The sequence below is a fragment of the Hibiscus syriacus genome, unplaced genomic scaffold, assembly GCF_006381635.1.
Source record: "Hibiscus syriacus cultivar Baekdansim isolate YM2019G1 unplaced genomic scaffold, ASM638163v2 tig00001478_pilon, whole genome shotgun sequence".
Taxonomy (NCBI): Eukaryota; Viridiplantae; Streptophyta; class Magnoliopsida; order Malvales; family Malvaceae; genus Hibiscus; species Hibiscus syriacus.
Window position 1 is genome coordinate 4457084 of NW_024061874.1, and position 27189 is coordinate 4484272.

Below are 27189 nucleotides of genomic sequence, written 5' to 3' on the forward strand. Positions count from 1 at the left end.
GATGAACCTGCACAACTAAATCCCTCTATCGTTATGCATATTGCATGAAACTTTCGTTATTCTTTTTCTCCATACTTTACAGCATAACACGATATGGTCTCATATCATTCACGTGCTTGTATTATTCCAAGAACAATTTGACAAGATCCTTACATGTCCTGATGTGAGAACGATTAAGGTGATTGTATTACCGGATGACTAAACCCGCCAGACTCTATTGGAAACAGTGAATCAGGAGCTGGTCATTCCCCACATATCCTGTCATATTTCAACAGAATATGGTAATGTGAGCTGAGGGGAAACTGTCCCATCAAACTTCTCAAAATCTGGAGTTTTAAACTTGGGGGAAGTATCAAATCCGGGGTCCAGACTTAACTTTAGAGCATCGACTCCATAGTTGTCTTCTCTTTTAACTGATTTTATTTGGTCTTCCAAATACTTGATCTTTTCCTTCATCTTTTTTTGCTGTGACTTCCTCATCAAAATCTAGAATATGATAATCATCTGGATTATTCTGAGGTTTAGTTACAAAAGCCTGTGCTTTTGTAACAGGTGAGTCCCCTTGAAGTCCTGGTAAGATTCCAGGTGAGATAACTAACTGCACAGTGGGTGGTACAACTACCCCTTTATATGCCCCTACCCTATGAGCATTAATCTGATTCAAGCCAGACAACTTTTCAACAATCTAATCGACCAATGAATCTTAGTTCCTAGTGATGGAATCCAGAGTATTTTGATGATTCTGACTTATTTTATCCTCAAGTTCTCTTTGTAATTTCAGCATGTTTTCCTCAAGTTGAGCGATCTTAGCTTTCATCTTCTTCTTCTTTGAGCGGGTATTATGAGGTTGAGTGTGTCTGGTGCTTGTTCCTTTTTGTGATGAGACATTTTTTATTATTTGATTTTGAATGTAACGAAATAAAAATGCAAGAAAATGTGAAAATGCAAGATGCATGAAACTTTCAAGGCATTGATCCAAAACGTGTATGTTATTATAAATAGCCTTTATTGAGACAAAAGTGTTATTACTAAAAGACCAAAAACATTTAGAGGTATACTTTAGCTAGATCTTCTAGACCCCAAATGACTTCTAGTAGGCTGATAAGTCTTACTGCTTCATTTATCGCTGGCTGAATACGTTGTCGAACCACCCCAAATTCTCTTGCCAAACCATACAAGTGATAGGTTGCTTTCTGTACATGCTCTAAGAAATCCTGAATGATTGCATCCCTAGCCTTCACCCTTTGTTGAGCCTATTCCCAACGGAAGCAGCACTGGAGTCCTTCATCAAAGGGAACTATTTGGAGTTATTTTGCTTGCGTCTTGAATTTATCCACGATGATCTCCAATTAAGCTATAGTTTTACTATCTTATTCATGTTGCCTTTCAAGGGACCCCTTCAGATCAATTACCTTAGTCTTCAGTCACTTGTTCTGGTGTTGACTTTCTGATAACTGTCTTTAGGAAGTCTTTAATTGATTTTTCAGCGCTTTCTTGTCATCTTGCACTTTAAAATTCCACTTCAAGCTGTCGGCTTCATCTTTCCAAAACTCTGAAGATCTTTTCAAACTGGTATTTTTCTGTACATGTTCTTGATACCCTTCCCTCAGATCTTCCAACTCATAGAAGACTTTCTTATGTTCCTTTTCCAATCTATCTTCTAGTTCTTTTTTAGTATCGACATCCAGCTTCCACTGGAACTTTTCAGCCTCTAACTCCCTCAATCTTTGCCTCAGTTCCTTTTTTTAGCTTTAAACTCATTCTTTGTTTTCTCCAGCTCAGAGAGAGCTGGTTTAAGATGCTCCTCAATGGTCCGAGTGTCTTCCTGATCTGGTATAGGAATGGTATCAGTTTTCGCTAACTATATAGTCTAGAGTAAGCATGTCCTTGACAGCCACAACATCAGTACATAATATTTTCTTCTATAACTCGGCAATGTCTTTGACCTTCTTCTTGTAGTTTTCCTCATGATATGTGAACTCGGATCCAAATATCTCATGTGTGAATGGGATAAACTGACGTGCCCCATACTGCAGGAGCACAAAGAGCGGAGTGTATCCGATTCCTCCCCACATCCAAAACAATATTACTACTCCGGAATCTTCGCACCGGTAAAGAATGTCACTATGAGTCAACCAGGGGGATCTCCACACGATATCTTTATCCTATAGGTGCGTAAATACCTTCACCCACTTTTCCTTTGGGACACTTTCTCACCATTTTTGTGCAAGGAATTCCTCCAAATGAGAATATCTCATACTAAACCGACGTAGGAAATCCCATAAGTTTTCCAAAGGAAACCAAACCTATAGTAGTTGTGTGCATCCTATAAAACGTCCTCTACCAGTCCTTCTACAGTGGTTTAATGACCGAAAAGTCTCAGCTAGGATTGTTGGAGCAAGGTTCACTCTTTTAGGCAATTGTTCGAATAGTTCCACCATAGTTGCCTCAATGTATCCTAAATTCATTGGGAAGATAACCAAACCATAGATATCCAGTGCGAAAAGATCGATCAAATTCCATTTGTCAGGATTATTCTTCATTAACTGCTTGATGTGAACCCAAGCAATTCTTTCTCCCTTCCCTTTGTGTTGGATTCAGTCTGTTACCCACTTTTCTTCAACCCCTGTAACTTTTACCAATCCATTTTTGAAAGGTTGGCTTTTAATATATTTGATGAAGACTCGGTCCATTCTGGTACCCTCGTAATGTAACAGGGTAGTTTATTCTTTAATTATGGGCACCATGCCTTCTTGATTGTAGGTAAAGCAGCTGTACCCCGGATTCCAAAATTTCACTAGTGCTTGAATTAGAGGTTCGTCTATCTTGACATAGATCAGGTGTGTGATGTTGGCATATCGCTGGTAAAACCTCTGTTTCATGTCATTTTTCCAACTATCCCAAATGTTCCGTAACTCCTTAATATCATTTTGTTTGAGGTTGATGGAAGCATAACCAGCCAAGTCTAACACATAGATATCTTGTTGGTTGTCTCCCTTTTCCTTCTGAGTCTTTTCTGATCACAGTCGTACTTCTGCATTTTTTATCTCTTGCATTGCAACCCCTTTGTCCATTAATGCAAACTATTCGGGTTTAACAAACACTTTGCGGATCAACACTCTTTAAATGATGTAAATAATAAAAAAACAAATAAAACAAGAAAATGAAAGGAAACAAGTTAGTAAGATAGACACAATAATTAAAATAATAAATAATGAAAATAGTTCCTACCCCTCATGATGTTTACCCTGCATGCTTTTTGTTCCTACACATACATGATTTATATCCCGCATGTTATTTTCTTGAACAAATCCTAACAACATATATTTTTAATTCGCATGTTTTGAACATTAAAATAAGACAGAAAATAAATCAAGTGTCCTAGGTTTTGAATGAAGTTTTGGGGTGGGCTCTAATTCCTTGCAGAATCACGGTTTGGTTCTAAAAGAGATACTCGAGTTCTCCTTGCCGAAGCCCCCTTGGGCCTGCCAGACCCTCAATCCTAACCCCATCACAGGCTCATGTGGACCAAGTAAAATTGAGAGGATACATTCCCTTATGTCTGTACGAAGAATAAATTCCCACGAAGACTTAAGGTATATGAATCCCGAAGGTTACTTGCTAGGCCTATACGGAGAATAAATTCCCACGAAAGCGTCGCTTTCACCTCTACTTTAAAAATGGTTTTGAGCTCGGGAATAGAGCTTGAGATGAAAGATGTTTTTTTTTTAAATGAAACCATTAGAAAACTGTTAGTACAACTATTTATTTGAAAAATAATAGTCAAAGGTAAATAACAGGGATCAAAAAGATAAATTATAATCTACACTTACAACTTTCGATTAGGAAGACAACTGGGAATCATTTTTGGCCTGACTCTCTTACCTTCCCTAGTGGAGTCGCCAAGCCATCGTAATCGTCCTTCGGGTGGTCTCGGAATCATGTTTTAACTTAAATTGATGTGATGGAGCCGCCATCGATCATTTCAAATTAGGTTGATCGGTCACCTTAACCTACCGTTTGTCTGATCTACGACTTACCATAAATTAGTTAGATTCAAGAGTCGATTACAGTCAATGAATGATTAGCACCCTTGCACTGCCCTTTCGATACCAATTTGATTTATCGGTTGTCTTAACTTCGAAAATTAAAATTTAAAAAATTCGATCTGAATTTACTTACCTTTGACCAGTTTTGAAATAGCCTAAAAATGTAAAATTAATGTTAAACAAAATAAATAAAAATAAAATAAAAAAGGTCAGAGTATGAAATTAAAAAATATACAATTATTAAACAGGATTAAATGGAAAACAAAATTAAAAACTAGGGGTCAAATTGATGCTAGATGAAAGTTGAAGGATAAAATAAAAAGGTTAGGGTGCCAAATTACAAGATATAGAAAATATGAACAGCGATTAAATTAAATTAATTCAAAATTCAAGGGTAAAATTACAACAGGTGACCAAAATGAATTACGCATTAAAACTTTAGGGACTGTGGAAATAATTTAAGAATTTAGTAATAACCCAGAGGTCCCTATAAATAACCCAAAAATCACATATTTCACTCATTTTCAACTATTTCTCAAAATTAAAACCCCCTCAAAACAAAAATCTCTGAACTCTCTCATTGACCAGTCGAAAATCGACCACCCACCGAATAGGCCCTGCCTGTAATGTCCTAAATATTGATTTAGGGACTATATTGAAATGATTAAAAATATTAGGATTTATTCTATTAATAATGAAAGATGATAATGGTTGGGATTAATGGTTAAGACTAAATTGTGACTATGGATTATTAAGAGGGCATCTTTGTCTTTTATATGAAAGAGAATTTAAATGTATTTTAAATTGGTATAAAAAATAAGGGAACAAGGGATTAGGTTGTAAAAGCTTTCTTTCTTCTTCTTATTCTTTTCCACGTAGAAGAGTTCTCTCATAAGCTTAAAGGTAAGTTTTCAATCTAATGGTTTACTCCTTCAATATTTGCTAGTTAATGAATCTTTTTATATGATGGAATATTAATGAAGGTTTAGATGGGATTAAAATAAAGGATTAAAGGAAATAAAAGATATTTTAGAAAATGGGTTTTATAATGATATGTTAATATATGAAGGTTTATTGAGGTTTGTTGGTAAAATTGACTTGCCATTAAGGTAAATGAAAGATTAGAAGCATTGGTTGAGTGAAATAACAAGTTAGAAATATTGGTGTGATTCTTAGAATCAAATCCTCTTGAGGAATATTGGATGTTTTAAGTGTCTAAATGAATGAAATGAAGTAGGGTTAAGTAGAGAATTGTTACATAGTATTGTTAAGGGAAAATTAGAGGAAAATTAGACAAATTTGGGTAAATTTCGGGTTGAAAACTGGAAAATCTAGGCAGGAGTATCGGTACCGATAGAATAGTACCGACCATAAGAAAAAATTGGGCTAAATTATATGAGAAGTATCGATATTGATTCAATCAGTATCGGTACCGAGCGATGTAGTATCGATACCATGGTAAGGGTATCGATACCAAGAAACATCGAACCTAATTATAGTATCAATACCGAAGGGGGGTATCAGTACCTTAGCGTAGTAGTATCGATACCATGGTGAGGGTATCGATACTAGGCTATATCGTAGCTAATTTTGGTATCGATACTGGAAGAGGGTATCGATACCATAGTACAGTAGTATCGATACCATAGTAGGGGTATCAATACTGAAAGGCCAGAAATTGTATTTTGTGTTGATATTATTGTAGAAAAGTTAATAATCAATATTTTGATTAATGTTTAAGCTATAATTGTTAGGAAATACACTAACAATTGATATTACGCATCTATTTAATGAATGTGGGATAGATCGAAATCAAGCTCTCGTGTCGAGTAAGATGAAAGGTAAGAGCCAAGTTCAACAGTAATCATCCTTACTTTTGGACTTTGAGCGAGGAAAGCCAGGTGAGTACATTTATTGTATGCAATTTAGATGAATATGATTAGAAATTATTCAGAACGTAATATTTATATGTTAATGTATATTTTACCGAAATTATTATGTTTTATGGAATATATGGAATTGCTATTATGAATGAGGTTTTAGAGTATGAACTGCTCTAAAACGAATGTAAAAGAATAATACATATGGGTGCAATATTGGCATGAAAGTATGTCATAGCTGAAATGTATATGGTACATTGTCAACATAAAAGAATAATGCATATGGTTGCATTATTGGCATGAAAGGATGCCAGAGTTGAAATGCATATGGGTGCATTATCAACAGAAAAGTATGCTAGAGTTTAAATGCATATGGGTACATTATCAAAAGAAAAGTATGCTAGAGTTGAAATGTATATGGGTACATTATCAACAGAAAAGTATACTATGGTTGAGATGTATATGGGTACATTATCAACATAAAAGTATACTATAGTTGAAATGCATATGGGTGCATTATCAATAGAAAAGATGTTATAGTTTAAAGTGAATAATGAAGTATTATAAACATAAATGGAGGTTACAAATGAAAAGAAAGAATCATGGCAAATGATTAGGATAAATGGGAAATAAAATATGTATGAATATCAAAGGTTATTTATTATATCATGACTCACTAAGATATATTTATCATGCGTATTTTCACGCGTAGGTAACAGCAGATAATCATCAAGTAAGGAGTGAAGTTGTAGCAGAAGACATCATCTTCTAAGATTAACTCACCAATAACATTAAGACTTTAATAACAATTTTTGGAACCTGTTTGGCATGTAATCAAATATAAAAAAATATTTTGTATTCCTTTTAATGAACTTGTATTTATGATGTTAATTATGTGGAATTAAGTTTGCAGCAGAAAGAAAAAGGATTTTCAAAACGAGTATATCGTATTTTAAGTAATTTGACATTTGTAATTGTATACGTAACCGTATATAGAATATGGGTATTATATTTATTGGTATCAGAGCTACAGGTTTAGCTGATTCTCGGCCAAAATTAGTTATATTTTAAAATAGAAAAAGGATTGCATGCCAATAAGGGTGTCCATGTTACTGGGATGGTGTCATTAACGAATGATTAATAACACTCTTTACTGATGATAATGTTACTGAGAAGGTGTCAAATGTTACGAATGATAATGCTATCATTATGTTGTTTTATTAGATGTTAGAATCCTCGAATTCGCGAAGAGCAGGGGAACAAAAAATGTAAGAGGGAATGGGGAGTGAAAGTTACAAGGATAACAGTGCACAACCTCTTCTTTCTGAAAATACAAGTGCACCTGCAGCTCAAGGGATTCCGACTCCTGAATTTGGAACTTTCATGCAAGCCCTTGATGTTATTTTCACTCGGCTTCAGCCACCCCTGCTCCTCCAGTAACTAGAATGTTGATTCCCAAGGAGCTGAAGAGTTTGGGAGTCCAGAGTTTCGAGGGGATGAGGGTGAGGGTGAGGGTCCTATGGAAGCCGATATGTGGTTGAATGATGTGATGTTAATGCTTGAAAGCTTGCAATGTTCAGATCAGGAAAAGTTGAGAGGAGTGGTATCTTTGTTTAGAGGATCAGCTAGAATATAGTGGTTTAACATTACGATGTATGCACCACCGAATCAAGTCACCTGGTAATTTTTCCAGGAAGAATTCAAAAATAAGTATGTGGGGGAACAGTTTAAACGAGTAATGTTGATGAATTTTCTTAATTTAAAGAAAGGGGATCAAGTCGTTCATTAATTTGAGGCTAAATACAACAAGTTGAGCAGTTTTGCCACTAAAGTTGTGCCAAATGATAAAGTAAAACATGATTATTTCATAGAGGGTTTGAGGCTGAAGCTGAAAAAGATGATGATGGCTTTAAACTTGCCGAGTCTATAGGAATTTATAAATAGAGCCGAAGCCATCGAAAGAGCTCAGGAGGAAACAAAAGCGGCAGAGCATACTGTTTAAGCGGGGAAAAGAGTGGGAATGCCTTTCACTCCCTATTATGCTAAAAGAGGCAAAGGCTCAAGTTCCAGATTATTTGAGAGAGATAGTTTTGTAGCGGCTTCACAGAAAAGTAGGCAATCCCAGGCTTTCACTGTTAGCTCGGGTAGAGCTTCTGGGGAAAGAAATCCATGTCAAACTTGTACAAATTGCACTGAGGAGTTTGTAGATTTGTCAGTGGAGCTTGCTTTTTATGTGGTGATATGGGTCACTTTGGTCGGAACTGCCCTAAACAGTCTGGTGATAATTTAGCACAGTCTGAAATATCAGTAATAGCCTCAAATAGAAACATATGAAGGGGTAGGTCCAGGGGACAGACAGACTCAATGCCAAGACAAGTGACCCAAGAAGTTGCCATATTTTACAACCTTAAGACCACTGAGGATTGAGATTACCTTGAGATCATAACAGGTATATTCCATCTTTACGATGAACCTGTATTTGTTTTAGTTGACCCTGGTTCTATACATTCATACATTAGTACAAAATTGGTTAGAGCTAGAGAAATTCCTTTAGAACCAATAGTGAGTGAGATGATAGTGATAAATCCTATGGGTCACAGTGTGAGAGTATCTAAAGTATGTAACAAATGTCCTATAAAGATCCAGGGGATTTTTTTTGGCCAATTTAAGGGAATTGCCCTTCAATGAATTTGAAATTATTCTAGGCATGGATTGGTTGTCCTCACATTATGGATGGGTCGATTGTCGTAAGAAAAGGTTATTTTTAAAGAATATCAAATGTGTAGAAATAGTAGTAATTGGTGAAAGATCAAAATTACCCTCGAATGTGATATCTGCTATGACTGTAAATAAGATGATATATAGCTTTTCTAGCCAACGTGATAGATACCAGAATTCCATAAGTCAGATTAAATGATATTCCTATGGCTAGAGAATTTCCGGATGTATTTCCTGAGGATTTACTACGACTGCCTCCATATCGTGAGGTAGAATTCAGGATTGAGATTTATCCTGGTACTGAACCAGTGTCCATGGCTCCATATAGAATGGCTCCGACTGAACTGCGAGAATTAAAAGGCCAACTGCAAGAATTAATTGACAAGGGGTTTGTAAGACCTAGTGTTTCTCCTTGGGGAGCACCTGTTTTATTTATGAAAATGAAATACGGGACTATGCGATTATGTATCGATTACCGTCAGTTGAATAAGGTCACCATAAAGAACAAATATCATCTCCCGAGGATTGATGATTTGTTTGACCAATTGAAAAGAGCATCGGTGTTTTCTAAGATAGACTTAAGGTCGGGGTACCATCAGTTGAAGATCAAAGAAGATGATGTTTCAAAGATAACTTTTTGTACTCCATATGGGCATTATGAATTTGTAACAATGCCATTTGGTTTGACTAATACACTAGCGACATTCATGGATTTGATGAACTGAGTTTTCCAACCATACTTGGATCAGTTTGTGGTAGTGTTTATAGATGATATTCTGGTATATTCCAAGTCAAAGGAGGATCATGATGCCTATCTTCGAGCGGTCCTTCAGATACTTCGTGATAAGAAGTTATATGTTAAACTGGCCAAATGTGAATTTTGGAATTCTTTCATTTTTTGTTTAATCGCAGGATAGAATGTAAAGACAAGTAGAGTCTTATTCTTTTTATTCTTCGTCTATAAATATCCAAATTTTGATTCCTAATACCCCATAGATAGTTCGAACTCTATAGGAGCAATACTCAATTTTCCCTCCAATGGTTTGTAGAGGAACCCTACCTTCTCGTATCCATTCGACACGCGCGATTTCTTTTCCGTCGATACGCCCTGCAATTTGTATTTGAATTCCTTTTGTATCCGCTTGCTCGGTTAATTCAATAGCTTTTTTCATTGCTTTTCGAAACGAAACTCGATTCTTTAATTGTCCGGCTATAAATTCGGCAAGAATATTAGGGTGTCCATAAGGATTTCCAATTCTTGTAATAGCAATGTTGAGTTTTCGGTTCATACAATTAAGTTCTTTTTGAGTCTTTTTATGGGCCAGTAGATCTTAAAAAACTTGACCCTTTATCGCTTTGGGAGTGACACACATTCTATGTCAAATTCTGACAGCTGTAACAACCATCGCGTTGTCCTTCCCGATAGGGCTGGGCTTGACAGCAAGTACCTTATCGAATTAGCCCCCACAACCAACTTTATCTTGTGCGCCAGCATATAATGTCTTAACTTTTGGGCTGCATATAAATAATATATAAGCGCTAAACAATTTATCTCTGCTTTAGTAAAAAATCCTCTTTTCTCAAGATCTGAAAGAAAGAGAGAGAGAGAGAGTCACACTACAGGACCCTGCGAAAGGTTAAGCCGAAGCAAGAAGCCAAGTCACTATGGTATCCCCTACTACAGGTATGGCGCTAGCTAAGCTTGTAATTACTGTAGCTCCCCAAAAGCTCATCTGACCCCACGGTAGTACGTATCCTATAAAAGCTGTCACAATCATTAATAGGAAGATTACAACTCCGAGACACCGAACAAATTCCCTAGGACTGCTATAACTCGCATGATATAGACCACGAAAAATATGAAGGTAAACCACAATGAGAAACATACTTGCCCCATTAGCATGCATATAACGTAGCAAAAGGATGTACCATTTGTTTGGACAGAGAAGTGCCAAGAAAATTTTGAGATGTTAAAGAGAATTGTAACTGAGGCTCCAATGCTTGTGCAACATGAGTTGGGTAAAGAATATGTCGTGTATAGTGTGCATCCCATAATGGGTTGGGTTGTGTGCTGATGCAAGAAGGGAAGGTTATGGCTTATGCCTCCAGACAATCTAAGAATCACGAGCGAAATTACCCGACTCATGACTTAGAATTTGCTGTAGTGGTTTTTGCTTTAAAAATATGGCGCCATTATTTGTACGGTGAGCGTTGCCATGTTTTCACATATCATAAAAACTTAAAATATTTGTTGACTCAATAAGAACTGAATTTAAGGTAGAGAAGATGGATAGAGCTTTTGAAAGATTACGATTTGATTATCGACTACCATCCGGGAAAAGCTAATGTGGTAGCGGATGCACTTAATCGAAATTTTTTTATAGCTTTAAGGGCATTAGACGCACGTATTTCTGTGGATGGAGATGGTGCTTTGATTGCAAAGTTAAAATTAAAACCGATGATGTTGGATCAAGTAAAGGGGTTGCAAGGGAGAGATAAAAAGTGTTTAATGAAATTGGCGCTGATTAAAAAAGAAGAGAACAAAGATTTTGAGATAAGAGATGATGAATGCTTATATTATCGAGAAAGGCTTTGCATTCCCGATAATGATGATCTGAGGAAATATATTCTTTATAAAGCCCATTATATCCCTTTGATTATGCATCCAGGTGGGAATAAGATGTATTAAGACTTGAAGAGTCATTATTGGTGGTCTGGCATGAAAAGAGCAATAACAGAATTTGTTGCTAAATGTTTAACATGTCAGCAAGTGAAAGTTGAACATCAGGTGTCATCCGGATTACTGCATTCTATATCTATTCCTGAGTAGAAGTGGGAACAAGTAACAATGGATTTTGTTTTGGGGTAACTGTTGTCACCAGGTAAAAAGGACTCGATTTGGGTTATAGTGGACAGATTGACCAAAACAGCTCATTTTATTCCGGTACGAGTAGACTACTCGATGAATAAGCTTGCGGAATTGTATATAAAAGAGATAGTCTGACTGCACAGAGTGCCGAAATCAATAGTGTCCAATCGAGACCCCAGGTTTACTTCAAGATTTTGGAAGTCTTTGCGTGAGGTATTGGGTACTCGATTGAATTTTAGTACAACTTTTCATCCTCAGACAAATGGGCAGTCAGAGTGAGTTATCCAGATACTGGAGGATATGCTTAGGGCATGTGTGATTGAATTTATGGGATCATGGGAAAGGTATTTGCCTTTAGAAAAATTTACGTATAATAATAGTTATCAATTCAGTATTAAGATGGCTCTGTATGAAGTTCTGTATGGAAGAAAATATAGAACGCCATTAAATTGGTTTGAATTGAAATATTGAGATCTAGTCGGGCCGGATTTGATGAAAGATATGGAGGATAAAGTGAAAATTATACAGAGTAATCTTAAGATAGCCTTGGATCACCAGAAGTCATATGTAGATTTGAAAAGGAAAGAAATAGAATTTCATGTGGGAGACAAAATATTTCTGAAAGTATTACCTCTGAAGAATGTATTACGATTTGGGCGAAAAGGAAAGCTGAGTCTGAGATTTATTGGACCTTATGAGATATTGAAAAGAATTGGACCCATGGCTTGTCAATTAGCTTTGCCTCCAGATATGGACAATATCCATAATGTTTTTCATGTATCAATGATTAGGAGGTATAGATCAGATCCCTTGCATGTTATCACTCCTGAGGAGATAGAAATTCGACCAAATTTGACTAATGAGGAAGAATCGGTGAGGATCTTGGCTAAGGAAACCAAGGAATTGCGTAGCAAGAGGATTCCGTTAGTCAAAGTGCTTTGGCGGAATCATAAGGAGGAAGAAGCTACCTGGGAAATAGAAGAGGATATGAAAAACAGTTTCCACATCTCTTTGTTTTAGGTATTTCTTTAAAATTCGAGGATGAATTTTATTAAGGGGAAGAATTGTAATGCCCAAATATTGATTTAGGGACTATATTAAAATGATTCAAAAATATTAGGATTTATTCTATTAATAATGAAAGATGAGAATGGTTAGAATTAATGGTTAAGACTAAATTATGACTATGGATTATTAAGAGGGCATTTTGGTCTTTTATATGAAAGAGAATTTAAATGTATTTTCAATTGGTATAAAAAAATAAGGAAAAAGGGGATTAAGTTGTAAAAGCTTTCTTTCTTCTTCTTCTTCTTTTCCCCGTAGAAGAGTTCTCTCATAAGCTTAAAGGTAAGTTTTCAATCTAATGGTTTATTCCTTTAATTTTTGCTAGTTAATGAATCCTTGTATATGATGGAATATTAATGAAGGTCTAGATGGGATTAAAAAAAAGAGATAAAGGAAATAAAAGATAATTTAGAAAATGGGTTTTATAATGATATGTTAATATATGAAGGTTTATTGAGATTTGTTGGTAAAATTGACTTGTCATTAAGGTAAATAAAAGATTCGAAGCATTGGTTGAGTGAAATAACAAGTTAGAAATTGTGGTGTGATTCTTAGAATCAAATGCTCTCAAGGAATATTGGATGTTTTAACTGTCTAAATGAAGGAAAGGAAGTAGGGTTAAGTAGAGAAGTGTTATATAGTATTGTTAGGGAAAATGAGAGGAAATTAGCCAAATTTAGGTAAATTACGGGTTGAAAACCGGAAATTTTGGGCAGGAGTATCGGTACCGATAGAACTGTACCGATACCATAGGCAAAAATTGGGCTACATTATATGAGAAGTATCGGTACCGAGCGATGTAGTATCGATACCATGGTAAGGGTATCGATACCAGGAAACATCGAACCTAATTATGGTATCGATACCGAATGGGGGTATCGGTACCTTATCGTAGTAGTATCGATACCATAGTGAGGGTATCGATACCAGGCTATATCGAAGCTAATTTTCATATCGACTGGAATAGGGTATCGATACCATAGTAGGGGTATCGATACTGAAGGGCCAGAAATTGTAATTTGTGTTGGTATTGTTGTAGAAAAGTTAATAATCAGTATTTTGATTAATGTTTAACCTATAATTGTTAGTAAATACACTAACAATTGATATTACGCATGTATTTAATGAATGTGGGATAGATCGAAATCAAGCTCCCGAGTTGAGTAAGACGAAAGGCAAGGGCCAAGTTCCGCAGTAATCATCCTTACTTTTGGACTTTGAGCGAGGAAAGTCAGGTGAGTACATTTATTGTATGCAATTTAGATGAATATGATTAGAAATTATTCAAAACGTAATATTTATATGTTAATGTATATTTTACTGAAATTATTATGTTTTATGGAATATATGGAATTGCTATTGTGAATGAGGTTTTAGAGTATGAACTACTCTAAAACAAATGTAAAAGAATAATGCACATGGGTGCATTATTGGTATGAAAGGATGTCATAGCTGAATGTATATGGGTACATTGTCAGCATAAAAGAATAAATCATATGAGTGCATTATTGGCATGAAAGGATGCCAGAGTGTAAATGCATATGGGTGCATTATCAACAGAAACGTATGCTAGAGTTGAAATACATATGGGTGCATTATCAACAGAAGAGTATGCTAGAGTTGAAATGCATATGGGTGCATTATCAACAGAAAAGTATGTTAGAGTTTAAATGTATATGGGTACATTATCAACAAAAAAGTATACTATGGTTGAGATGTATATGGGTACATTATCAACATAAAAGTATACTATAGTTGAAATGCATATGGGTGCATTATCAACAGAAAAGATGTTATAGTTTAAAGTCCATAATGATGTATTATAAACATAAATGGAGGTTATAAACGAAAAAAAAGAATCATGGAAAATGATTAGGATAAATGGGAAATAAAATATGTATGAATTCCAAAGGTTATTTATTATATCATGACTCACTAAGATATACTTATCATGTGTATTTCCACGCGTAGGTAACATCAGATAATCATCAAGTAAGGAGTGAAGTTGTAGCAGTAGACATCATATACTAAGGTTGACTCACCAGTAACATTAGGACTTTAATAACCATTTTGGAACCTGTTTGGCATGTAATCAAATATAACAAAATATTTTGTATTCTGTTTTAATGAACTTGTATTTATGATGTTAATTATGTGGAATTAAGTTTGCAACAAAAAGAAAAAGGATTTTCAAAACGAGTATATCATATTTTAAGTAATGTGACATTTGTATTTGTATACGTAACCGTATATAGAATATGGGTGTTACGCCGCCGCCTGAACCGCCGCTCCGGCCACCACCACCGGTGGCTGGAAAACCTAAAACTAACCCCCGAATACTCCTCCCAACACCCCGATATCAAACTCGAGCCCCAAATTTCCTAAAAAGCCCCCAAACTGTGTATATCAACATTCAAAGTTCCGACTTTTACATTTCTTGATGACGACCTTTCAAATTGCAGTGACCGTTCCTCCTCTGAGCCACGACCGAAGCTACTTCTTTGTTTTTTCTGATTTTTTACGGTTTTGCGACATGTTTTGCTTATTTTTTCCGTGTTTCAATGCTTATTTTCTGTGTGTTGAGACTTCATTTTGCAGGTTTTATATAACCCCTCGACGGAGGCTCTTCCGGGGGTTGTTTCCGAATATAACAGGGGTTGTTTCCCCCGTTTTTTGATTGGGGATATATTTCCCCCTCACCAAAAATCGTAGGAAATTTTTTTTTGTTTGCTCTGATTCTATTGCGATTTGGTATGATTTGGTGCATAGTAGCGAGCGTTGTTTCTTTCACCGGCGCGTGAGAATCACGCGTCGTTATTGGTCGCTCCTAATGAATTCTGGTTGTTGGATCAGATGTTCAGATCCAAAGGCTCTTGTGCGTCTGTGTATTTGGTGAAATTTTTAGGGTTTTAAAACCATATATGTTATGTGATCTGAGTCGTTTATCGAGTCTCGATCCTATGGCTGAAATCGTGCGACGTTGGGATTTAAACGTGGAACCCTAGCTCGCTGGGTCAGTCGACTTGGCTTCTTCCTGTTGGGCTTTCTTTGGGTTTGCTTGCTGGGTCAGGCTTGCATGCTCGATTGGGCTTCATTTTTGGATCCGAATGGACCCTTTGGACTCTCTGGAATTGGACATGAAAAAAACAATATTAATAAATAAAAATAATAATATATAACATAATAATTATAATATATAATATTATAATATATATATATATATAGTATATACTATATAAATACTATATAATATATAATATAAATAATATAAATAGTGTATAATATATACTATATAATATATAACATAAAATAATATATAAAATATATATTATATAATATAATAAAATACTATAATATATAATACTATATAATATAATATGCAATATATAATAAAATAATATATATAATATATTATATATTATATAAATACTATAATATATATAATATAAAATAAAATAATTCCATACGAAAATGAGTACCTCTTACAATACTCGAATCGAAATATATTCTCAGCCCTGGCCGAAGAACCTGAATCTCCTCGTACAGCAATGTCACACAGGAAGACCGTTTCAACCAGCTAGCGACAGCTCTGGTGGTTATGAATGTTACAGCAACCAGAGCCGTAAACGCACAATCGGGGTCTGAGAAAACTGCAACCGAAGAAGCACAATTTTCAAGCTCTACAACAGTGTACACCCTTGTCCAGTGTACACCTGACTTACCAACCGCGGACTGCAGTACATGTCTGCGAGGAGCAATGGCAAATCTTTCAGCTTGTTGCATCGGAAAGCAAGGGGGAAGAGTGTTGAAGCCTAGCTGCACCGTCAGATTTGATGTTCACCGGTTCTATGATCAAACGGCGGTTACGACTCCACCTCCTCCAACTCAAGGTTTATCCTCACTGATCATTGATAAATTTCGATTCTTTCCCTTTATAATATTAGTGCCATTACGATGAACCGAGTTGAGAATAATTGATTCTGTCCTTATTTAATTAGAACAAGAGACAGGAAACAACTCAAACAGGATCACAATACTTGTTGCGAGCTCATCAGCTATTTTGGGGTATCTGTGGTTTCTGTCTCTGGTTTCTTCATCTGGAGGAGGAGAAACAATCAAGGTATCCAATGGATTAATCTTTTTGGCGATCTTTGCAATGTTTTTTATACATTCTTATGGTCATAAAATGTTGATTTTATTACAGAACATATAGAAAACAACCAGGAGGTCTATTACTTGACATGGTAGAGGGAAGAATTCCCAATGAGCACTCCACGGAAACTTTCAGTGGAGAAAATGTGGGGAACTCTCAAGAGATTCCTTCTATTCAATTGGATACTATACATGCAGCAACAAATCACTTTTCTCATGAAAACAGGCTAAGAGAGGGCGGATTCGGTCCTGTATACGAGGTAATTATGGCGATATTTCGAATATGTCACGTAAACGAATGAATTATTCCAGTGCATACTAGCAGATGGTAAAGAAATTACATTTAAAAGGCTTTCAAGAACTTCAGGTCAAGGGCTTGTTGAGTTCATGATGCAAGCACATTCTCACCATATGCAAAGGGAGTATTCTTAAACATCTCAATGCTTTACTTTCTTTATATTATTTTGATCATATATGAAATAATCATGCAAATCGTGCTAAGGTTGTTAGTTATGTGATCTAATGAGTAAAGTAATTTAGCATATCCACATCTTTATGTTAATTGATGCACAATGTTATTTCAAGCATATTATTACGTTACAGTAGTTTGCATTCAATTAATAATGTTTCAATTCATTTATGAAATGGCAACATGCTTAATCATTCATTTCTTAGCTCATTTGCATTCAATTCAGCACCTAAGTCTTATACATTATCTTACCTATGTTAATCATACACATGCAGGACAGCAAGGTAATTGGTTCATTCCAGCTCAATTCCTTTGATTTACCTTGTTTTCTTTGCACATATAGGTACATGGAAGCTAGGCACACATTGGGGCAGCTTGTTGGAGTATTTGGAATTCATTTGCAACTCACAATTAGCTCACAAGCTTCATGGCCGCTCATGGAACACAATGGGAAGCTCAACTCATCTGGAGGAGCTCAAGGCTAGCTAAACTCAACTAGGTGGACTATTTGAAGCTAAGTTGATAAACTTGAACAAGTGACCAGCAGAGTGTAGCTAGAAGAGATGCTAAGGAACCAAGGAGGACTCGACTGAAACAACAACTCATAACAGCCCACTTGCTTGCTAGCTACATGCACGCCTATGCTAGCTTGAGGGAGAACTCACACACGTCCAAGGAGATGCACATGACCAGCCTTCATCCTATGCACAAGTCAGCACCACAAGCATCCCTAGGACTCCCCATGTGCTGTCCATTTGACCAGTAACCATGTGCCATGCATGTGACCCTCTTATGCGCGCCAAACACCAAGGGACTTCACCATTCGGCCAAGGCACCTATCCATTCACTTTGGCGTCAACTTGAAGGGGTTCAAGCATTATTCGGCCAAGGATAGGACTCCCCGTGTCAACCGAACCAACACCTATGCTTTCAATTTAATTATTCAGTTAATTATGTATTTTCAGAGAGATACAAGGGCTAGCTGAACCATTATGTTCCCATTCGACTAAGTCTCTTCAAAAACTATAAATAGGCTAGTCATATTCATTTGTAAACACACCTTTCATATTAATCAAAGTGAGATTATTCTCTTTTCTCAAGTCCTTGTGACTTTTATCGACTTATCAAGTAAATTCTTACTTGTGGTGTCAACTTCTATTCCATTGATACTTGTGGTTTCTATCTCTTTATAGATAGTGGGTCCAAGTCCTTTTCTACCATTCCTTAGAGAGATTTGTAAGGCTGGGTCTTTGCTCATTGTAGCACTGGTTCTTCCTTGGTCTTTCTAAGATACTATCCTCGCCAACCATTCTTTCTTTCATAAGCCATACCATAGCCATATTAAACATACTTCCGCTACCAATCTCTTATCATAAATAGCCTTCCAATTCACCTTTACATCAACTACCAAATCATTTTGTTTCAGTCATTCACTATGCAGGTTGTTTTGTTTCCTTCCTATATCCACAATCAATTAAAGTAGGAGTACCTTACATCAGTTCAAGAACGAAGTCATGTTAATAGCTAGATTACAGCATAGAAATCTTGTGAAGCTCTTAGATTGTTGCTTAGAGAAAAACAAAAAGTTGCTTGTATATGAATTCATGCCCAATAGAAGCCTCGGCCTCTTCCTATTCGGTTTGATCCTTAAATCTTTAACTAAACAGAATAATGAAGATATAGTCATTTATTTGGCCTTTCTTTTCTGCTTTTATATCAGATCCGAACTTTGCCGAGCATCTAGATTGGCAAAAACGGCTCAACATTATAAAAGGAATTGCTCGAGGTATCATGTATTTAGATGAAGATTCTCGTCTCAGAATCATACACAGAGACCTCAAAGCCAGTAATGTTCTACTAGATCACAAAAATGAATCCGAAATTTTCGGATTCTGGTATGGCAAGAATTTTCGGTGAAGATAAAAATGAAGCAAATACAAAGAGAGTAGTTGGAACATAGTAAGTCGACAAAATTTTCTCTGTTTATGATATCATCTGGTTTTGTTTAAATATCTCTCATTGTTCCTTATACGCCGTGGGAGGACTCGGTTCTATCAAATCTGATACTTTCAGCTTCGGAGTCCTTTTGTTAGAGATAATAAGTGGAAAAAAGAACAATGGTTTTCATTTTTCAGACAGCAGTGAAAACCTACCAACTTTTGTATGTTGTTTTATCCCTTCTTTTCGTGACAAATATTAGTCCAAATATACTAATCGTACTGATAATCTTAAGCCACGAATGTAGGCATAGAAACTATGGTGTAAAGATGAGGGAATGAAAGTAGTAGATCAGCTCCTTGTTCCGTCGTGGGTGGTTGCCTAGGTGCTTAGATGTATTCATATTGGGTTATTGTGTGTTCAAGCAGACCCAGCAGACAGACCAACCATGTCTGTAATTGTCATGTTAGAAAGCAATAACATGATGCTTCCTCGTCCAGCTGAACCCGCATCTTTTGTTAGACGGGTTGTCGCAGAACCAACCGAATCCGGTTCAAATGATGGAATGCTTTCCATTAATGAGGTCGCAATCTCAAACTTTTTGCCTCGTAGACTACACTATTGTCTTAACCAATCAAAAGCCTATAGACGTTCTATTTGGTGATGGTTTCTATAATACATTTTTTTAGTATTGGTCGCATGCATGCATTGTTATCACCGTTTATTTGATTGATGTTCATGGTAATTACGTATCTTTAACATATGTCACATACACATGATTTTTTTAAATATATATGTTTTATTAAATTTTCAAACTCAAAATAAGAGAATATCTTTGACATTTATATAATGTACATTTCAGGATTACACTAAACAATTAAAAACATAGCATTGAAGTTTTATTGGAAAAATCTATATAATAAAGAGTAGTATGTTACTAGAGATTAGACCAAGTCCATGAATGCGGACTCCCACAAAATCAAGGCACCTTAGTGATTGGCTATGCGTCAAAAGGTTACCATGAAAACTGACACATTATTCAAATGTCTTAAATCCCACGCATCCTTTTCTAGCAAGCTTGGTTGGCATTTTATATCAACTCTGTCGATCAATTGAAAACGAAAACAAAGCAAAACGATATAGATGAATTAAACAATTTTAGTGGTTACACAAATGTTATTATTTTTTTTGATGTTTTGAGTTTAAATAAGACATTTATAAAATTGTATGAATATTTATTATTAAATAATTAAAAAATCGAATAAATATTATTTTATATACACCTTAAATTAATTAAAAAAAGACAAATAATGACCTATACTCTTAAAATATGTTTTGATCATATTGAAATGAAGTGCTTTCCCAGTCTCATACGTAATCAGGTAGTCAGCTGCCACATTGAAAATTATTCATCTTTCACATATGTCCCAATCAAACGATTCAATAATCAATTTTTCTAAGGATCAGAGAACCTTCTATGATGGCAACTTTATCCCTTACTAAAAACATCCATGTCATACCGGAATCCAGAATTATAAATCAGTCCTCACATGTTTATGGTATTCCAAGCTTAAAGAAACCTTTTTTTTATTGGCAAGTGAAAAGAAAATGCGTATCCTCAGAGCCTTGATAAACCTGTTGCTGTTTGTAATAATAGTCCTTGCTTTGCTTAGCCCTGCTACTGAAGCTCAGCAGGCTAATTATAGCTACCACGTTTGTCCAACACAACAACTTTCCCCGTAAACAGCACTTACGGAGCTAACCGCGATAGCTTATTGGCTGCACTGTCGTCAAACGGCAGCCGTGGAGATGGTTTCTACAACACAACTGCTGGCAGCAACTGTGACACGGTCTACGGTCTACGGTCTTTTCCTCTGCCGAAGCCTGCCAAGCGTGCGTCACCTTTGCAACCACCGACATCTCCTGACGTTGTCCCGTGGAAATAATGGCGGTGGCCTGGTACGACGAGTGCCTAATACGGTACTCGGACATATATTCTTTTCTGCCGAGGCCAAAAATCCTGCAGTTGTCTTGCGTAACACTCAGAATATCACTGACCAAGACCGTTTCGACCAGCAAGTGCAAGCGACGATGAGTGAGACAGCAACCCTTGCCGCAAACACACCACCAAGTGCTAAAAAATTAGCTGCTAGAGCAACACCGGCCAATTTATCGAGTGTTCAAACACTGTACAGCCTAGGCCAGTGTACACCGGATTTGTCAAGCTCGGATTGCAATAGATGTTTGCACTTCGCAATATGAAATCTTAGAAGGGGAAGCCAAGGAGGAAGACTGCTGAGTCCTAGCTGCAATGTTAGATATGAAATTTACCTCTTCTATAATCAAACAGGAGTTGCACCTCCTCCAGCTCCAAGTATATCCTCACTTTCAATTCATAAGTTTGCGCTTCAGGAGGGAACGGGAATGGCCGAAGATCATGGCCAATAATTGTTGCCATTGTTGATCCAATTGCTGTCATCATTTTGCTTTTCTTCCTGGCCTGTTGGACGTTAAACACGAGAGCAAAGAAGAAGTACGATGCTATCCAGGCAGAAAATGGTAAAGGGCATGGTTAAGTTTGTGTTGATCTTTTCGGCCTTCTCACAAAGGAATTGACACTCTTTGGTACTCGGTTATGCAGCAGGGTATGATATAACCACTGTAGAGGCATTGCAGTATGATTTTACCACTATTGAAACCGCAACAGATTATTTTTCAAACTCTAACAAGCTAGGCGAAGGTGGTTTTGGTGATGTTTACAAGGTATAGTTGCTTTCAATTCTGATCCAAATAAAAAATTTAACCCAATCAATCTCAATGTCAAATTTGACCCAACCTGTCTTTATCATAAAAAGTTAACAGTCATTATAATATATCAAAATATCTGAACTACGTTAATCTATATAATAATTAATATATTGTTTCTTTTGATGTTGAAATGGAGTAAATTTAATTGAAAAGATCATTCATAAACGGGCTTTTATAATATCTCATTAGAATTAGTGGATCAATACGAGTCATTATAATAGAAAAAATTGGAGCAAACTGCATTTAATGATTGGAGAGTGGTTTGTATATGCTCTGGGTGTCGTTCCTAACATACAAGAAATAGCTGTCAAGAGGTTATCAAGAGGTTCAGGCCAAGGTGCAGAGGAATTTAAAAACGAGGTCGTGTTGGTAGCCAAGCTTCAACATAGAAATCTAGTGAGACTAATGGGCTTTTGCTTGGACAGAGAAGAAAAGATACTAATCTACGAATATGCGCCCAACAAGAGCCTGGACTATTTTGTTTTCGGTATTTTCTCACATGCTTTGCCAAAACCTGATCATTTGAATTGATTTTAGAGATTGCTTTTGTAAACACAAATGCTTGTTTTCGTTCTAGATCCTGCAAAACAAGGCCAACTGGACTGCTCAAGACGGTACAAGATAATAGGAGGGATTGCTCGTGGTATGCTTTATCTGCATGTGGATTCTCAGCTGCGAATCATCCACCGTGATCTCAAGGCCAGCAATATTTTGTTAGATGGAGACATGAGCCACAAGATATCGGATTTCGGCATGGCGAGGATTTTCTAAGTCGATCAAACTCGAGGGACCACCAGAAGAGTTGTTGGAACCTTGTAAGTTGTTGCATTGCGCACTAATCGTTGAATGGACCAACACCTTCATTAGTCATTACACTGATATATGTTACTGGTTGGACAGCGGGTACATGTCACCAGAATATGCGATGCACGGACAATTCTCAGTGAAATTGGATGCATATAGCTTTGGTGTTTTAGTTTTTGAAATCATAAGTGGCCAAAGGAACAGTAATTTCTATCAAACAGATGGTGCTGAGGACCTCATTAGCTACGTGAGTTATTAATAAGTGTTTTGGCCTTGTGTGAGTATTAATAGCTCATTGAACCTTTGGTGAACCAATGCAGGCTTGGAAGCTATGGAAGGATGAGAATCCCCTGGAATTGTTAAACCTGTTCTTAGGGACAATTACTCGAGAAATGAAGTCATTAGATGTATTCAACTCGGGCTATTGTGTGTTCAAGAAGACCCGGCTGATAGGCCGACGATGGCAACCGTCGTTCTCATGCTTAACAGTTACTCTGTCACACTACCAATGCCTAAAGAACCGGCATTCGTGCTTCACAGTAGAACAGATGGGAGGATGCCATACAAAGGGCTTGAATCTACCACTCCATCAATTCCATTGTCCATCAATGAAGTATCTATTACTGAATTGGACCCTGGTAATGCCAGTTAAAGGATGCATCATCGTCTTCAACCTCAAGGTAGGTAAATAGCTATCTGCCATTGCTGAATAAGCTGAATGTACGATTATGAATTCTTGTTGTAATTCAGTAGCAGAATTTCTGATATTTTATGAATTCCTAAATCATGAACTTCAAGGTTTGTTATTTTAACATTTTCAAAGATTCCGTACCTAAATTATAAATTCACATGCTGCAAGAATTAGGTCATCATCAGTAACCTGAAGTAGGATCCACCATTTTTAATCATATGACATGTTTTACATTTAGTGTAATTAATTACCTAGGCATGTTCCAAGATTCTTGCTTTCTTCCATTTTTTCAACAAAACATCTGTAAAGCCATTTTTTACCCATGGAAAGCTTTTCTTTAGTCAAAGAAATCAGTTCATAAGATGATAGAAATAAATACTCAAATTCTACAAAAAGAAAGAGGAAATACATACAAAATGACTTCAAATAGATGGATACACACAAAATGACTATAATAAAATGTTCACGAGAGATAATAATTTGATCCGATCCGATAAATATCAAACCCGGCCATCATCATATAAACGTTTGCAGGATATCATGGAAAGCTTATGAATTATAACAGACCATCATCTTATAAACGTTTGCAGGAGCTCATGGAAAGCTTATGAAAAAGCCATCGTCATATAAACGTTTTCCGCCTGCATGTTACTTTTGCATTATAAAAATGAAATTGGTGTGAAAAATATTAACCAATAATCAATCCACAACTTATGAAAACATTTGCTATAATGCCTACTATTTAAAGGAAGTCATATTCATTTATAGCATGATTTTCAGAATCGGACCGGTCAGCGAACCGGTCGTGCTACCGGTTTACTAGTTCAATCGGACGACATCATAATTAATTAATTATTTAAAAATTAAATAAAAATATAAAAAACATTTAATAAAAAATAGTTTTTTATATCTCAAGTCATATTCAAAGCAAGTTATAACATATATAAGTTAAAAACTATAAAATCAAGTGAAACAAAATGATTCAAATCAACTACAATATAATATTTAATGTAAAACATATTAAATAATAAATATAATTATATTAATTATAATCAAAAAATAAATTTGAGGCTAAAAAAATCATAACAAACGATGTCGTTTGGTTTAATATTTTTTTAAAAAAAATCCCACATGGCTAAGAAACATAGAAGAGCATCACAAAAGTCTAAAGAGTAAAAATATGAAAACAAAACAATCTCACGTGGCTAAGAAACATAGAAGAGCATCCCAACTGACTTCTATAAATAATAGAGGTAATTTAGCATTTAAAATCATTAAGCATTTTGGTGAGCACAAAGCGAACTATTCTTTCGCTTCAATCGAGCTTGAATTTCAAGCTTCAATCGAGCTTCTATTTTTGTTGAGTTCAAGTTTCAATATTATATTTCGAGTTCAAGTTGCACTTAATAATTTTTAGCTCATGAATTTTTGAGTCGAGTTGAGCTTACTTTTAAAGTTTTCGAGTTCGAGTCGAGCTCAGCAATACTCGAGTTCAACTCGGCTCGTTTAACAAACGACGTCGTTTGATTTAATTTTTTTTTAGAAAAAAAAACAGAACCGGTTTTCAACCGGTTCACGCTCAGGTCCGGCTCGAACGGTTCACAACCGATTCAACGGTTCCTTCTGGTTCACTAGTAGTGGTATAACCGCTGTAGAATGTACCTGACCAGACAGCGGTTCCCGGTTGAATCGGCCGGTCCGGTCCGATTTTCAAAATACTGATATATAGAAGTCAAAGATAAAAATGATTCCCCTTGAGCTGCTTAACATCCACTTTATTGCCCTAAAAATGGAAGTGGACATATTTATTTCGTGTCATAATATCAGTTAAAAAGAGTTAGCTTTTGGCTGAAAATACAAAATTTTACCCGATACAAAGTAGTGGTTTAATTCATTATCATTGGAGAGACTTTTCACAATTTTACATTATGTTTTGAATGTTATGAGTCAGGATTCGGAGATAATTAATTATTTATATTTATTAGAAAATAATAAATTAATTGATGTCATTGTTAAACTGGTGTGTTGAATGATTTTTATAATAGGTAAAATATGACTACTATCATTCTATCCGAACTGAATATTCTTTTTTATGACGAAATTAAATAGGGTTTTATACATTATATAGTGACATTTAGTTAGGTTGAGTATGAGTCGGGTCGGGTCAGATTTTCAGTCAACTAAACTCGATCCAAAATATAGACTTCTTGTAAAATCCTCAGACATATACGGATAACTCGATCCAATCCGATCCGATGTATTACATTAGAGTTACTAGAATGACATGTTCTGAAAATCCAGTAAAAACAAAACCTTAACCAATAAAACTTTAAAATCATAAAATAATTTCAACATAATATAAATACACATTTAGACATTTAAAACAAAATTCCATGGTACACAATATAAAAATCAGTTTCAAACTCTAGTATAAAAACAAACCATGACCTACATGCCCCTCATTACTCATGTACCGCGCTCTGTAAGCAACACCGGTGGAACTCCCAAAACTACTGACGATAAAAGCACATAATCAAATCTTTTGACCTGAAATGGTAAGTAATAGAGTGATCTCTAAAAAACCCAATTAGGTAAAACTACCAAATAACGCTAAAGGTGAAGCAAATAAATAGTAATACATGAAAATTCTTTAGTGATGTCAGTATCTACAGGCTCTAGAGAAGAGTTGGAATTTTATTTATTAAGAGTAACGGTCGAGGAGTGCAAAGATCAAAAGAGTCAGACATAGATAGATTTCAACTATTTAATTAAAAAGTTTAGTGTGCTCCATCGGTACGAAGAAAAATATACATATAATTCCATATTGAAATAATTCATTTCAATAAAACAAACTTTTTAAAGAGACAGTAAATTTTAGTTTAAAACTCATCTAACTTTCTTACATCCGAACACCAAAATGTGTAGGGTCCCCTGAACCATACACCCACATGTACTCAAAGCAGAGGAGCATGTAGTAAGGGCTTACCTTGTGCACAAAGAAGAGGAGCTTGCATTAAGGACTTATCCTATGCACAAAGCAGAGAAGTCTGGGGTAAGATCTTACAAGTCATAGACTGAGCCTAAGACACTTCCTCCAACAGTAACCAACCTAGAACAGTAAAACAGTAATATCAGAAAATCATAATCCACATATATTTTATATCAAAGAAAACAATCTCGATTTTAAATCAAAGAAAATAATCAAAGTGCATGGAACACATTAGAAGGACCAATTTATTTCTCGGAAGTACTTGATAATTATAAGAGAATGGGAGGCATGACATCAGATAAATTTTGAACTGTTTATATAACTGAGGTCCATATTAAAAAGGGGTCAATAACTAATAGATCAAATTAGAAATTTGAAATATGATACATTAGGACCATTTAGGATTCAGATATATAATAAGGGTACTTAAGAGATGTAACCCATAGTTATTCCAGATTCCATATTTAGGCTAGCATGGTGTTTTAGTCACTTTGAATTTTGAAGAAATCTAGGTCAAGAGACTTAATAAGGATCAACGGTGATTTATAGTATTTGAAGTTTCCTAACGATTTATTTGGTTCTCAAGTCTAATTGAACTAAATAGATCCCATCACTATGGCACTTACCAAGAATTCTAACAAGAATACTTCGCGGATGTTGATTCCTAATTATCGACTGCATTATGAAGTTGAATAATTCATCTTCACAAATCTTCCTTAATGAATCCCAAGGAGATGCAAATTGTATTCGTATGTTA

The 27189-nt window shown here is 35.7% G+C and overlaps 2 pseudogenes; both read left to right on the forward strand.

Annotated features, from left to right (window-relative positions):
* The first annotated feature begins 16436 nt into the window (after positions 1–16436).
* Positions 16437–19804, forward strand: LOC120128139 (annotated as a pseudogene).
* An 888-nt stretch (positions 19805–20692) lies between these two features.
* On the forward strand, positions 20693–23431 carry LOC120127005 (annotated as a pseudogene).
* The last annotated feature ends 3758 nt before the right edge of the window (positions 23432–27189 follow it).